Below are 15,904 nucleotides of genomic sequence, written 5' to 3'. Positions count from 1 at the left end.
TGATATCTTTAATTAAAAGACTAATTTACTGATAAAAAGTAATTGGTCAATGAATTATATATAAATAGAATCACTGATAAATAAAATATATAAATAATTAAATTCAAAGTAATTCAATGTACTCAATTCAAAGATACACTACTATAAACTAATAATTAAGTCTGCTATTATTAGTATATTTTTAAAAATCATACTTTACTGATAAGAAATAGTGGGTCTTTATATTTATTTTTGATGAATAATCAATTAATATAAATAAATATAACTGATGTGGTATATTACTATATTAAAATATGATTATTTTATTACCATATTAAAATATAATATATTACCATATTAAAAAGTGATATTATAAATGAAATATTATTACTATAGTAAAATAAAATTAATTGAAACATTTGATGTGATATATTACAAAGTTGAATAACATAAACTTGTCAACACAAACTTGGCCAAGAGCATTGATTCGTTTGAATGCCTAACAACCCGAATCGGACGTTTACATTTGAATAGATGTGGCTCACTGCCTGCAGTTTCTATCTTCGTTGTCTACGCACCAACATCTCATTATGATGAAAGTGAAATCGAGAAGTTCTACATGGAGCTAGAGAAGTTCTATAAAGAAGACCACACCTTCTACAAGATCATTGTGGGTGATTTTAATGCCAAGATAGGACCGAGAAGATCAGCTGAAGAACTTCACATTGGGACCCATGGCTTAGAATGGAACGAACAGGGTGAGAGACTGTCTGAGTTCATCATGTCAACCAAGACCATTCATGGTAACTCACAGTTCCAGAAGGCAGAATCTAAACGATGGACATGGGAGTCTCCCGGTGGACGATTCCACAACGAAATAGACCACATCATATTCAATCGACGGTTTTGCCTGACTGATGTCGCTGTTGTCCCAAAATTTCGAACGGGATCGGACCACCGTCTCCTTCGTGCAAAATTCTACTTCACAGAGCGGGGAGAAAGGGCTGCAAAGTTCAAAAAGAGAACTCCCAGAATGACCACCAACTGGGAACTCTTTGGTACTATTGCGGCAACATGGGAAGATGCCATTGTTGACAACATTGACGAGGAATACGATCGACTGGTTCAGCACCTCCATGAATGTGCGAGGAACGCCAAGAGAGAGATAGCCACAAAAAGTCGCCTATCTTCGAAAACTCTTGAGCTAATTCGCCAGCGTGGTTTGGCGCATGCCTCAGGCAACCGCAAGCTAACGTCCGAGCTTGCAAAGCAGTGCAGAGATGCGATCAAGGAAGACCTCAAAGAGAGAAGAGCAGAAGTACTGGTAGATGCGGCAGAAGCCGGGAAAAGTATTCGTAACGCCCGCCTGTCCTTCGCCAACTATAAGACCAAGATGACTGCCCTCCGACGTCCTGATGGATCCATCACATCCTCCAGAACGGCAATGGAGAAGATTATCCATGACTTCTACTCAAATCTCTTCGATAGCCATGTCCACTTGCCGACATACCAAATTCCACAGGATGGGTATGTCGTTCCCAACGTTCTCCCTTCCGAAATCCGACACGCCATTTCGTCAGTAAAGAAGCAAACAGCACCCGGCCCAGACAAGGTCAGACCTGAACACCTGAAGAACCTGCCGTCAGTACTCATCAATACACTGGCTCGGCTCTTCACTCGCTACCTGTCTGAATGCAAGGTTCCATCTCAATGGAAAACCAGCAGGACCGTACTACTGTTCAAGAAGGGAGACATCCATGACATTGGCAACTATCGCCCGATCTGCCTATTGTCTGTCATCTACAAGTTGTTCACTCGAGTCATCCTGAATAGGATTGGCAGAACACTAGATGAAGGACAACCATGTGAGCAAGCAGGGTTCCGCAAAGGATTCAGCACCATCGACCATATCCACACGATAACCAAACTCATTGAGGTTTCTCGGGAGTTCAAGATGCCGCTCTGCTTAACGTTCATTGATTTAAAGAAGGCCTTTGATTCTGTTGAGACGGAAGCGGTCATTGAAGCCCTAGCCAATCAGGGCATTCAAGCCCAATACATCAGGATCCTCCGTGAGCTGTATTGCGGATTCACTACCAGGATCTCACCATTCTACAAAGAAGTGATCGTTGATGTCAAGAGAGGGGTGCGGCAGGGTGATACCATTTCACCGAAACTCTTCAGTGCCACCCTCGAGAACATCATGCGACGACTGGAATGGGAAGGAATGGGAGTGAAGATAGATGGTCGGCAACTACACCACCTCCGCTTTGCTGATGACATTGTTTTAATAACACCAAACATCAGCCAAGCAGCACAAATGCTGGCCGACTTTGACCGTGAGTGTGGAAAGGTAGGACTACAGCTGAATCTTACAAAGACAATGTTTATGAGAAACAGCCTTGTTCCTGACGCCCCATTCGCTCTCAATGGAACGACCATCTCCGAATGCAACAGCTATGTGTACCTAGGTCGAGAGGTCAACATGACAAATGACCTGGCACCCGAGCTGCGCAGGAGGAAGAGAGCGGCTTGGAACGCCTTCAAGAACGTCGAAGAAATAGCTAAGAGGACGAAGAACCTCCGGCTCCGGGCACATCTCTTTGATTCCACTGTTCTTCCTGCATTAACATATGCCTCAGAGACCTGGGCCCTACGCAAACAAGATGAGAACGCCATTCAGGTCTCCCAAAGAAGAATAGAAAGAGCTATGCTTGGAATATCACGTTTCACTCAAATGAGAGAACGAATCCGGAGTTTTGACATCCGTCGACGATCAAGGATCAGGGACGCTGTCTCATTTGCCAAGGTGTCGAAAATCAGATGGGCTGGTCACGTAATGAGATTTAAAGACGACCGTTGGACTAGAGCTGTTACTGATTGGATTCCACGGGATGTCAAGAGACCGCGTGGCCGCCCACCTACCAGATGGTCAGACTTCTTTGTCAAGGTCATGAACGATCGGTTTGAGGCCCTCCATGTTCCCAGAGCGAAGAGATGCCATTGGGCTACACTAGCACGCGACAGGGACAAATGGAGACGTTACTGGCGCCCGCTCGAGCAAATCGACGACTAACGGGAAGTTAAGTGATTAAGTGATTAATTGTTCATGATAATTTTAAATAAAATTTTACTTAGATGATAAAGAAATAATGTATTAATTAATTATCTATAAATTAACACATAGACAAATAATCAATAATAATATAGGAATAAATTTAAGCATTTTATATATTTGATATGATGCATAACTAGAAAATGTATTATTTATATATTACAATAAACTAGTAATAAAATCAGCTAATCATTTATGATATATTTGATTAAAATTATAATTTACTGAAAAACTAACAATTCTTTTATAAGTTTTTTATAAATAAAATGACTAATAAATAAACAATAAAAATAAATAAATATACTCAATGTAGTTCAATGAATTCAAATAAAAATATGTTAAAATATACTAAAACATTTAATCTATTAATTAATACTTATATATTTTAAAAATTCAAACGTTACTGATAGAAATAATTAAAAAAATATGTATAAATTATTTTCCTTGAAAATAATAAATAAATATAAATAAATTGATGCATTAATATATTTTATGTGATAGATTACTATGCTAAAATATGATATATATTACAATAAAGTAATATCTACTCATTTTAATGATATATGTAAATAAAATCCTTAATAAATTATAAAAATCATTTATCAATAAATTATCTATGTATTTAATTACTGATTAGTAATCAATATACAGAAATAAATAAATTCAATGTATTTAGTTCAAAAATAATTAATTAATAAATTCTCAATGAATTAAGTGAATCATAAATAATCAATTTATATACATGACTATACTTTAATTGTAAAATATTTATTTGTAACATGAGTACAAATTATTCATAATTTTACAGTCAATTCATTTACATTAACATAATTTACAATAAACTAACTTATATAAACATAACTGTATAAATTTGATATCACCTATTTTTACTATATTAAAGTAACAATGATCAACATATTAAACTAAGGTAATAATCTAAAAGTTTATGAAGAAATCCTCTTGTATTTAATTAAAATCATGATTTTCTGATAAAGAAATCATTGAACAATAAATCATCTGTACATTATATTATCTAAAATCTTTATATATCAATAAGTAATTCTATTGATATTCAATGTAATAACGTTAAACTATAGTTGAATTTAATTAAAGTTACTTGAAACTGTAATGAAATATAATTGTAATTAAACTGAATTTTAACAAATGCTTAATTAAATGATTAATTCATTCCACAAATTCATTTATATTTACATAACAATTTATAATAAAGTATAATCTATTTTATAAATTAAAACTTTTACTGGGTTACAATTATATATTCAAAATATTAAAGTAAATCATATTTTAAATCTATTAAGCATTAATCATTTATTTCATGAAATCATAATTTACTTACACATGATTTATCAATAAGTCATGTGTAAATCCTTTTTTGTTAGTATTCAGTAAAGATAAATTAATGGATTTATTGATAATTCAATTCAACATAATTTCATTTTATTTTATTTTTATTTTATTGTTTGATAAATGATTTATCAAACAATTATCTATTAATTCAAATATTAGCAAATAATCAATACAGATATACACAAATTTATTGATAAATCAATGTAGTTTTGTTTAATGATATGATTTTGTTATAATTTAATTAAATTTATTTTAAGTAAACTCAATTAGATCACATGCATAATAAGATGACTAACATATTTTCTTCATTCAATAACTATTAAGATAGTTATTTGTAATTGAATTTTATGTAATCTCTCAATCAATACTTTTATTAGATTAAAATTTATCTAATTAAAAATATTAAAAAACTAAAAGTATTTCAATTAATTAATTATTCCTTATATATTACATTAATATCGCAAATTAGTAAATAATGTTACTAATGAAATGATTCATCAATAAATTTTAAATTCAATTTTTGATAAATGATCAATGAATACAAATTAAATTCATTGATTATTCACATAATCATGTTAAAGTATATTTGAATCTAATTTTATAATAAAAATTGTAGTAGTAGAAGTAATAGTCCTCCCGTTGTTCATCGATTTGCTGGAGCGGGCCCAGTAAAGTCTCCATTTATTTTGAGACTTGTTGTTACTGTGTTTGGCATATTGAATACGTCACGGTTAGCTTGCCAGGCTCTGCTGTGCAGGTGAGATACTGCCGTGTGGGCGAGATACTCTGGGTAGCCTGCCGGCTCTCTGAGAGGGGCGGAGGAATCGAACCTGGCTCGGCCAGGCTGGCTGCGTGCAAGGCAAACGCCCTACCGTTGTGCTATCGCTCCAGCAATATAAATAAAATAATTTCATTTTATTGATTTAAACTTTATTGTACTACATGAATAATTACAAAACTCATTTATTACAAGAAATGAATGTATATTAACATGAAATAATTAACTTTAATTTAGTAACTAACAATTAACTTTAATTTAGTAACTAACGTGATTAATACACGTAAGTAGGTTAATAATATTGATATAAATATTTTTAATTTATATTCAGTATTAAAGAAAATGTACTGAAATTAATTCAATTTTGATATGGTATAATTGATTTATAATTTACTACATTAATTTTATTCATGTTGACATTACTATTAACAATTAAATTTAATTTTCTATAACATAAAACAAATATATTAATGTAAATTAATTTATATTGGTGTAAATGTCAACTATTTAACTTGAACTTCAAAGTAAATATAATCAATATTATTTTAGTATTAATCTTCATTATTAATTGGCAATAGATTCTATTTCAATAGATTAGATTAGATGCAGAGATTATCACACCAAGCTCCCGGGAGAACACAAGGCAGAGTCTCCTACCCTGTGCCTGACTGTACTCACCAGGGCCCAACAGCTGAAGACCTCCAGGCCCCAGCCAAGGCCAAGCTGGGACCACTCTCCACACACGTGGATGAGCCTCACGCATAAAAGAACTGGCAGAGGAACCCAGGTGTGTGGGACCCGGGCCTGAGATCTCCAAGCCTGCACAGTTTGGGACTGGATCTGTCAGTAGCTAGACAGTTACACCCACCAACTGCCGTGTAACCCCAACAATGGCCAGGATCCAGAGATTATCACACCAAGATCCCGCATTTGTGGCCGCGCGACATTTTTATTTACATTTCTCTAAGTTTTCAGGGTACCTTAAATATCCCACCCACACGGCAGAACCTGGCAAGCTATCCGTGGTCTATGCCAAATAGACCAAATTGATATGCCAAATCCAGTAAAAAAGAAATGGATCTCATTCCCCTGACCCTGAATATGGCAGAGTCAAGAAGGATGTGGAAGGAGAGGCTGATAAAATCCCAAGGCATAAATAGGCTGCCAAAATGAAGAAAGACAAAAATGATTGTCTGTACTTTTAATGCTCGTATGCTGGCATCTGATGCATCCATTGAGGACCTGATGGTACCAGCGCGAAAGATCAAGTACGACATCATTGGTCTGACCGAAACGAGAAGAAATCAATCACATCACGCCGTTTTCGACACTGGAGAAGAACTGTTCCTTGGAACATGTGATAAAAGAGGCATCAGTGGTGTCGGTATCCTTGTCAACACAAACTTAGCCATGAGCATTGATTCATTCGAATGCCTAACAACCCGAATCGGACGATTACACTTGAATAGATGTGGCCCCCTGCCGGCAGTTTCTATCTTTGTTGTCTATGCACCAACATCCAGTTATGGTGAAAGGGAAATTGAGAAGTTCTACATGGAGCTGGAGAAGTTCTATAAAGAAGATCACACCTTCTACAAGATCATTGTTGGTGACTTTAATGCCAAGATAGGACCAAGAAGATCAGCAGATGAACTCCACATCAGGACCCATGGCCTAGAATGGAACAAACAGGGTGACAGACTGAGTTCATCATGTCAACCAAGACCTGCCATGGTAACTCACAGTTCCAAAAGGCTGAATCTAAATGTTGGACATGGGAGTCTCCCGGTGGACGGTTCCACAATGCAATAGACCACATCATATTCAATCAGCGGTTTTGCCTAACCGATGCTGCTGTTGTCCCAATATTCTAAACGAGATCAGACCACCGTCTCCTTCGTGCAAAATTCTACCTCGCAGAACGAGGAGGAAAGAATGCAAACTATAAGAAGAGGACTTCCAGAACGACCACCAACTGGGAGCTCTTTGGCACTGTTGCGGCAACATGGGAAGATGTCATCATTAACTACATTGATAAGGAATACGATCAAATGATTCAGCACCTCCATGATTGTGCGAGGAATGCCAAGAGAGATATAACCACAAAAAACCGCCTTTCTTCGAACACTCTTGAACTTATTCGCCAACGTGGTTTGGCACATGCCTCAGGCAACCACAAGCGAATGTCCGAGTTGGCAAAACAATGCAGAGAAGCCATCAAGGATGACCTCAAAAACAGGAGAGCAGCAGTGTTAGTAGATGCAGCAGAAGCTGGGAAAAGCATCCGTAATGCCCGCCTGTCCTTCACCAACTACGAGACCAAGATGACTGCCCTCCGACATCATGATGGATCTATCACATATTCCAGAAGGGCAATGGAGAAGATTATTCATGACTTCTACTCAGATCTCTTTAATAGCCACATCCACTTGCCCACATACCACATACCACATGATGGATATGTCGTTCCCAATGTTTTCCCTTCCGAAATCCAACATGTCATATCGTCGGTAAAGAAACAAAGAGCACCTGGCCCAGACAAGATCAGACCTGAACACCTGAAGAACTTACCATCAGTACTCATCAATACATTGGCTCTACTCTTCACACGCTACCTGTCTGAATGCAAGGTTCCATCCCAATGGAAAACAGCAGGACTGTACGACTATACAAGAAAGGAGACATCCACGACATTGGCAACTATCGCCCAATCTGCCTATTGTCTGTCATCTACAAACTGTTAACTAGAGTCATCCTGAATAGGATTAGCAGAACACTAGATGAAGGACAACCATGTGAACAAGCCGGATTCCGAAAAGGATTCAGTACCGTCGACCATATCCACACGATTACTAAGCTCATTGAGGTTTCTCGGGAGTTCAAGATGCCGCTCTGTCTAACGTTCATTGATTTAAAGAAGGCCTTTGATTCTGTTGAGACGGAAGCAGTCATTGAAGCCCTAGACAATCAGGGCATTCAAGCCCAATATATCAAGATCTTCCGTGAGCTGTATTGCGGATTCACTACCAGGATCTTACCGTTCTACAAAGAAGATCGTTGATGTCAAGAGAGGGGTTCGGCAGGGTGATACCATTTCACCGAAACTCTTCAGTGCCACCCTCGAGAACATCATGTGACAACTGGAATGGGAAAGCATGGGAGTGAAGATAGATGGTCGGCAACTACACCACCTCCGCTTTGCTGATGACATCGTTCTAATAACACCAAACATCAGCCAAGCAGCACAAATGCTGACTGACTTCGACCATGAATGTGGAAAGGTCGGACTACAGCTGAATCTTATGAAGACAATGTTTATGAGAAACAGCCTTGTTCCTTATGCTCCATTCGCTCTCAACGGAGCCACCATCTCCTAATGCAACAGTTATATATACCTAGGTCGAGAAATCAACATGATGAATGACCTGGCACCTGAGTTGCACAGGAGAAAGAGAGCGGCTTGGAATGCCTTCAAGAGCGTTGAAGAAATAAATAAGAGGACAAAGAACCTCCAGCTACGAGCACATCTCTTTGATTCCACTGTTCTTCCTGCATTAACATATGCCTCAGAGACCTGGGCCCTATGAAAACAGGATGAGAACGCTATTCGGGTCTCTCAAAGAGGAATCGAAAGAGCTATGCTTGGAATATCACGATTTGCTCAAATGAGAGATAGAATCTGGAGTTCTGATCTTCGTCAACGCTCAAAAATCAGGGACGCTGTCTCATTTGCCAAGGCATCAAAAATCAGGTGGACTGGACACGTAATGAGATTTACAGACAACTGCTGGACTAGAGCCATTACTGATTGGATTCCACGGGACATCAAAAGATCACGTGGACGCCCACCTACAAGATGGTCAGACTTCTTCGTGAAGACCCTGAATGATCGGTTTGAGGCTCTGCATGTTCCTAGAATGAACAGATGCCATTGGGCTACGCTAGCACGCAACCGGGATGAATGGAGACGTTACTGGCACCCGCTCGAGTAAATCCATGAATAACGGGGATTAAGTGATTAAGTGATTTCTATTTCACACCTACAAATATATAAGTAAATTTTGTATCAACCTCAGTTTAATTAACCACTATAAAATTTATGAATTTAAATTATGCAATCAAATCTATTAATTGATCATTTAAAACTAATATGAAGTATGATTAATATATTAAAATAAATTAATTTCTATGACTGTAAATAGTATTTGTATTTTAAAATTAAATAGAATTCTTTTTAATAGTCATATAGAAATTAATATTTAAATAAATATAAATTAATTTAATGTAACATATTAATTCCATTCTATAGAAATCATTTAATTTTTAATCAATAGCATGATTAATAGAAATTAATTTAATTTGATAGATCATAAATGGTTTAATTCATCTTGTCTTAATCACTTAATCACTTAACTTAACTTCCCGTTAGTCGTCGATTTGCTCGAGCGGGCGCCAGTAACGTCTCCATTTGTCCCTGTCGCGTGCTAGTGTAGCCCAATGGCATCTCTTCGCTCCGGGAACATGGAGGGCCTCAAACCGATCGTTCATGACCTTGACAAAGAAGTCTGACCATCTGGTAGGTGGGCGGCCACGCGGTCTCTTGACATCCCGTGGAATCCAATCAGTAACAGCTCTAGTCCAACGGTCGTCTTTAAATCTCATTACGTGACCAGCCCATCTGATTTTCGACACCTTGGCAAATGAGACAGCGTCCCTGATCCTTGATCGTCGACGGATGTCAAAACTCCGGATTCGTTCTCTCATTTGAGTGAAACGTGATATTCCAAGCATAGCTCTTTCTATTCTTCTTTGGGAGACCTGAATGGCGTTCTCATCTTGTTTGCGTAGGGCCCAGGTCTCTGAGGCATATGTTAATGCAGGAAGAACAGTGGAATCAAAGAGATGTGCCCGGAGCCGGAGGTTCTTCGTCCTCTTAGCTATTTCTTCGACGTTCTTGAAGGCGTTCCAAGCCGCTCTCTTCCTCCTGCGCAGCTCGGGTGCCAGGTCATTTGTCATGTTGACCTCTCGACCTAGGTACACATAGCTGTTGCATTCGGAGATGGTCGTTCCATTGAGAGCGAATGGGGCGTCAGGAACAAGGCTGTTTCTCATAAACATTGTCTTCATAAGATTCAGCTGTAGTCCTACCTTTCCACACTCACGGTCAAAGTCGGCCAGCATTTGTGCCGCTTGGCTGATGTTTGGTGTTATTAAAACAATGTCATCAGCAAAGCGGAGGTGGTGTAGTTGCCGACCATCTATCTTCACTCCCATTCCTTCCCATTCCAGTCGTCGCATGATGTTCTCGAGGGTGGCACTGAAGAGTTTCGGTGAAATGGTATCACCCTGCCGCACCCCTCTCTTGACATCAACGATCACTTCTTTGTAGAATGGTGAGATCCTGGTAGTGAATCCGCAATACAGCTCACGGAGGATCCTGATGTATTGGGCTTGAATGCCCTGATTGGCTAGGGCTTCAATGACCGCTTCCGTCTCAACAGAATCAAAGGCCTTCTTTAAATCAATGAACGTTAAGCAGAGCGGCATCTTGAACTCCCGAGAAACCTCAATGAGTTTGGTTATCGTGTGGATATGGTCGATGGTGCTGAATCCTTTGCGGAACCCTGCTTGCTCACATGGTTGTCCTTCATCTAGTGTTCTGCCAATCCTATTCAGGATGACTCGAGTGAACAACTTGTAGATGACAGACAATAGGCAGATCGGGCGATAGTTGCCAATGTCATGGATGTCTCCCTTCTTGAACAGTAGTACGGTCCTGCTGGTTTTCCATTGAGATGGAACCTTGCATTCAGACAGGTAGCGAGTGAAGAGCCGAGCCAGTGTATTGATGAGTACTGACGGCAGGTTCTTCAGGTGTTCAGGTCTGACCTTGTCTGGGCCGGGTGCTGTTTGCTTCTTTACTGACGAAATGGCGTGTCGGATTTCGGAAGGGAGAACGTTGGGAACGACATATCCATCCTGTGGAATTTGGTATGTCGGCAAGTGGACATGGCTATCGAAGAGATTTGAGTAGAAGTCATGGATAATCTTCTCCATTGCTGTTCTGGAGGATGTGATGGATCCATCAGGACGTCGGAGGGCAGTCATCTTGGTCTTATAGTTGGCGAAGGACAGGCGGGCGTTACGAATACTTTTCCCGGCTTCTGCCGCATCTACCAGTACTTCTGCTCTTCTCTCTTTGAGGTCTTCCTTGATCGCATCTCTGCACTGCTTTGCAAGCTCGGACGTTAGCTTGCGGTTGCCTGAGGCATGCGCCAAACCACGCTGGCGAATTAGCTCAAGAGTTTTCGAAGATAGGTGACTTTTTGTGGCTATCTCTCTCTTGGCGTTCCTCGCACATTCATGGAGGTGCTGAACCAGTCGATCGTATTCCTCGTCAATGTTGTCAACAATGGCATCTTCCCATGTTGCCGCAATAGTACCAAAGAGTTCCCAGTTGGTGGTCGTTCTGGGAGTTCTCTTTTTGAACTTTGCAGCCCTTTCTCCCCGCTCTGTGAAGTAGAATTTTGCACGAAGGAGACGGTGGTCCGATCCCGTTCGAAATTTTGGGACAACAGCGACATCAGTCAGGCAAAACCGTCGATTGAATATGATGTGGTCTATTTCGTTGTGGAATCGTCCACCGGGAGACTCCCATGTCCATCGTTTAGATTCTGCCTTCTGGAACTGTGAGTTACCATGAATGGTCTTGGTCGACATGATGAACTCAGACAGTCTCTCACCCTGTTCGTTCCATTCTAGGCCATGGGTTCCGATGTGAAGTTCTTCAGCTGGTCTTCTCGGTCCTATCTTGGCATTAAAATCACCCACAATGATCTTGTAGAAGGTGTGGTCTTCTTTATAGAACTTCTCTAGCTCCATGTAGAACTTCTCGATTTCTCTTTCATCATAATGAGATGTTGGTGCGTAGACAACGAAGATAGAAACTGCAGGCAGTGAGCCACATCTATTCAAATGTAAACGTCCGATTCGGGTTGTTAGGCATTCAAATGAATCAATGCTCTTGGCCAAGTTTGTGTTGACAAGGACACCGACGCCTCCAACACCTCTTTTATCGCATGTTCCGAGGAACAATTCTTCTCCAGTGTCGAAAACGGCATGGTGAGATTCATGTCTTCTTGTCTCGGTCAGACCAATGATGTCGTAATTGATCATTCGCGCTTGTACCATCAGGTCCTCGATGGATGCATCTGATGCTAGCGTACGTGCATTGAAAGTACAGACGATCATTTTTGTCTTCCTTCGTTGTGGCAGCCTAGGTCGGCCTTGAGATTTTGTCGGCCTCTCCTTTCTCATCCTTCTCAGTGCTGCCATGTCGGTGGAGCCTTCAGGGTCAGGTGAATGAGACCAGTTGTAGTTACTGGTTTTGGCATATCGAATACACAGCGGATAGCTTGCCAGGCACTTCCGTGCGGGCGGAATACTCTCGGTAGCTTGCCAGTCTTTCCGAGAGGTATAGAGGCTTTTGGGGTGACCTCTAATCACCCTTGTAGGTGTTACCATATTTGAACCCTATCTTGTCTTAAAACTAAATTTATTTATTGTTTACATTTTAAATAGAAATCTCAATAATGAACATAAATATAAGCATAAAGTGTATTATGTTTGCTATTAAATTAAGTAAAAATAAAATAATTAATATGTATATCAATATAAATTAATTACCTTACTACAAATTACATTTTATATGATCTTACGTTTAATTATTCTCAGTCATCTAACATAATTTAGTGTAATAAATAATGAATTATTAGTGCCACCTATATTACAATTGAAACAAATGTAATGACATTGTGTTATTTATTGAATTCCATTAAATCAATCATTAGAATGTATATCGCTGGAAGTCAGTTTTCCTTAAAGTACTATCTCTATTTTCCTATGTCTCTACTTTGACCTCTCATATATACAGGAATAGAAATTGATTTCACATAATAAGCCGTAAGTTATACCTATATTACAATTAAATTACGATGAAATCCACAATATAATTTCATTTCATTCCGTTCCATGTTCACTTTGATTAGATTTTAGTATTAGACAGAGACATAGACCTCGATAATTAATATTCATAGGAATGAATTTACTTTGACACACGAATCATATTGGGCAGCGTCTTAAAATCCTTCTCGTTGGATTACTACCACAACGTTCTGCTTCTTGGTTTCTATGGTTTCCTAGCCATATTTTCTCCCAAAGTCGTTTTGGGAAGCCAAAACAATTCCCCGTGTCCAAGGCTCCGATCCCGTGAAGCACTGTGGTATATTTGAGGACGCGCGTGCAGTTCTTGGAGCCGAGCATCCGGGCCCTTAGTGGCTCGCTCCTCCAAGGGCTGCAGTTCCCGCACGCGCTGCGCCCGTGGGCCCGGGAGGTACTCACAATCACTCTGTTCCGGGCCGAGCTGAGACAGGCGCTCTTGAAGTGGAGCTTCCGGAAGCCGTGCAGGTTCAGCAGGCGCACGAACGTCCTCAGGCTGTCGGTTCCGAAGATGCGCTGGTTGTCCTTGTGGCCCAGCACTTCGGACTTGAAGAAGTTCCCTTCGATGATGATGCTCTCTCCGTCTCTGCTCCAGTAAATGGACTCGAAGGACTGGTCCTCCACGACGGCCCAGAGCCTGATAGAGAACGGGAAGGCGCGGATGTCGTCGTTTCTGCCTTCAGGAGGGTCCGCGACTGGGCTGGGGGCGCGTGGTGCTGGACCTTCTTCAGCTGCCCCTTCTTTGGGGACGCCTCCGTCGCCGCCCTCTTCGCCACGCTCCCGCGTCTGTTCGGGTGGAACCGCACTGCTTCCCAGCCCCGGCAAGATCCGGTACCCACTCGCATCCCGGGTCTCCTGGATTGGTCCATCAGGTGCCAGGATGCGGCGGGCTGGCTGGCCGCTGGCTGGCCCCCCGTCACAGCAGGTTACCAGCTCAGCGCCGAGCGCTTCCTCCCCTCCCTGACTCGCCATCTGGCTAATCTAAACCAGCGGCATTGCCTATCTCACGCCTTGCTGGTGGCACGAGCCTCTCCTTGCTTGATCCCGAGGGCCCAATGTGTGTCCTCTCGAGATTCGATGCTGTCAGGGCAACCAGCATGCCACGTCACCACCTTCTTTTTCGTCAGCGGGACGTCATTAAGGGGCCCACAGCCAACCTGCGCCCAGAGCCCTGGCCAAGTGTAAGCAAGGGCAGGGACCCCAGTTGCTTTTCTAGATATAGAGGAACGTGTGCACGGGGTCCCAGACGGTGTTTGATCTTCTCCATGCAGAGGTAATTTTGAAGAACTTGGCAGGCTGCTTTTCAGTACTGTTGCCAATAGGGTTTCATGCAGAGCACTTTGCTCCTTCCCAGAGATCACCCCCACCTCTTTCACCCACTTGGAAACTTCCATCTACCCACTGCCATGATAGTGTTCCCCTCCCTGTCCAATCCTCTCAAGCAGCATGCTTTCTGCTGGAGAGCAGATCTCATGCTCTTCCTCTCTGTTGCTGGTGGGCATTTGTTATTTCACTGTCATGGTTCATGATACCCTACACATGAGAGATCTTTCTGTGTCAGGCTCTTGCCCTCTCATTAACTGCACTCAGGGTGATACCTTGCAGATCCATCCACGAAGCAATAAAGTGCATTCTTTTTTCTTTTCTATGACCTAGTAAAGATCCATTATGTATATGCACTCGTTTACCTGGCCGTCTATTCTAGGACACTTGTGCTGTTTCCACATTTGGGGCTATTGTGATTATTGCTCCAAGGAACACAGGGGTGGAATCATCTTTTCTCCGTTGTGTTTTTGGGCAAGAGTAGAGGCCAAAAACTGGAGTTCGTGGGTTGGATGGAAGCTCAATTCCTTGTTTTCTGAGGAAGATCCATGGAAGTTCAGAGCAGTCTGCTCTCCCGGCAGCTGTGTATGGGATCCCTTTTATAAACTTCTATGGCAACACTGCTTGCTCTTGTTTTGGATTGCTGTTGTTGTTTAAAGTCTTTGTGTTGTAAGGTGATATCTCACAGTTCTTTTGATTCGAATTAACCTGATGACTAGTTCTGTAGAGCTGTCACAGTCACTGAACTCCCGTTGTTCATCGATTTGCTCGAGTGGGCCCAGTAATATCTCCATTTTGAGACTTGTCGTTACTGTGTTTGGCATATTGAATATGTCACGGGTAGCTTGCCAGGCTTTGCTGCCCAGGCGAGATACTCTCGGTAGCTTGCCGGACTCTCCAAGAGGGGCAGAGGAATCAATCCTGCCTCAGCCCGGCTGGCTTCGCGCAAGGCAAACGCCCTACAGCTGTGATATAGCTCCAGCCCAGTTCTGTAAATCATTTCCCCATATTATTTTCAGCCATTTGTATGGCTTCTTTGAGAAAGTTTTTGTTCATCTCCCACTCCCATTCTTGACGGGGTTCAGCTCTTCTCCCATTTTGGGGGTATACTACTATCAGTACTCAGTATTTTATATACTTTGGGTATAACCCTTTCATCCGATTGAGTGATGGGCAAGTAACTTCTTCCAGTCTATGGGATGTCTTTGTATTTTGGTCACTACCATTTTTGAGGCAGTAGTTTCAGACGCTTCTTCTATTAATATAATCCTATTTGTTTAATCTTTGTTTCTTTTTCACATAAATGTTTATTGCTTTATTTTTGAGTCACACCCGGCTATGCT

The sequence above is a fragment of the Sorex fumeus genome, unplaced genomic scaffold, assembly GCF_029834395.1.
Source record: "Sorex fumeus unplaced genomic scaffold, SorFum_2.1 ptg000203l, whole genome shotgun sequence".
NCBI lineage: Eukaryota > Metazoa > Chordata > Mammalia > Eulipotyphla > Soricidae > Sorex > Sorex fumeus.
The sequence above is the reverse complement of the archived record's forward strand: the minus strand, read 5'-3'. Positions refer to the sequence as shown.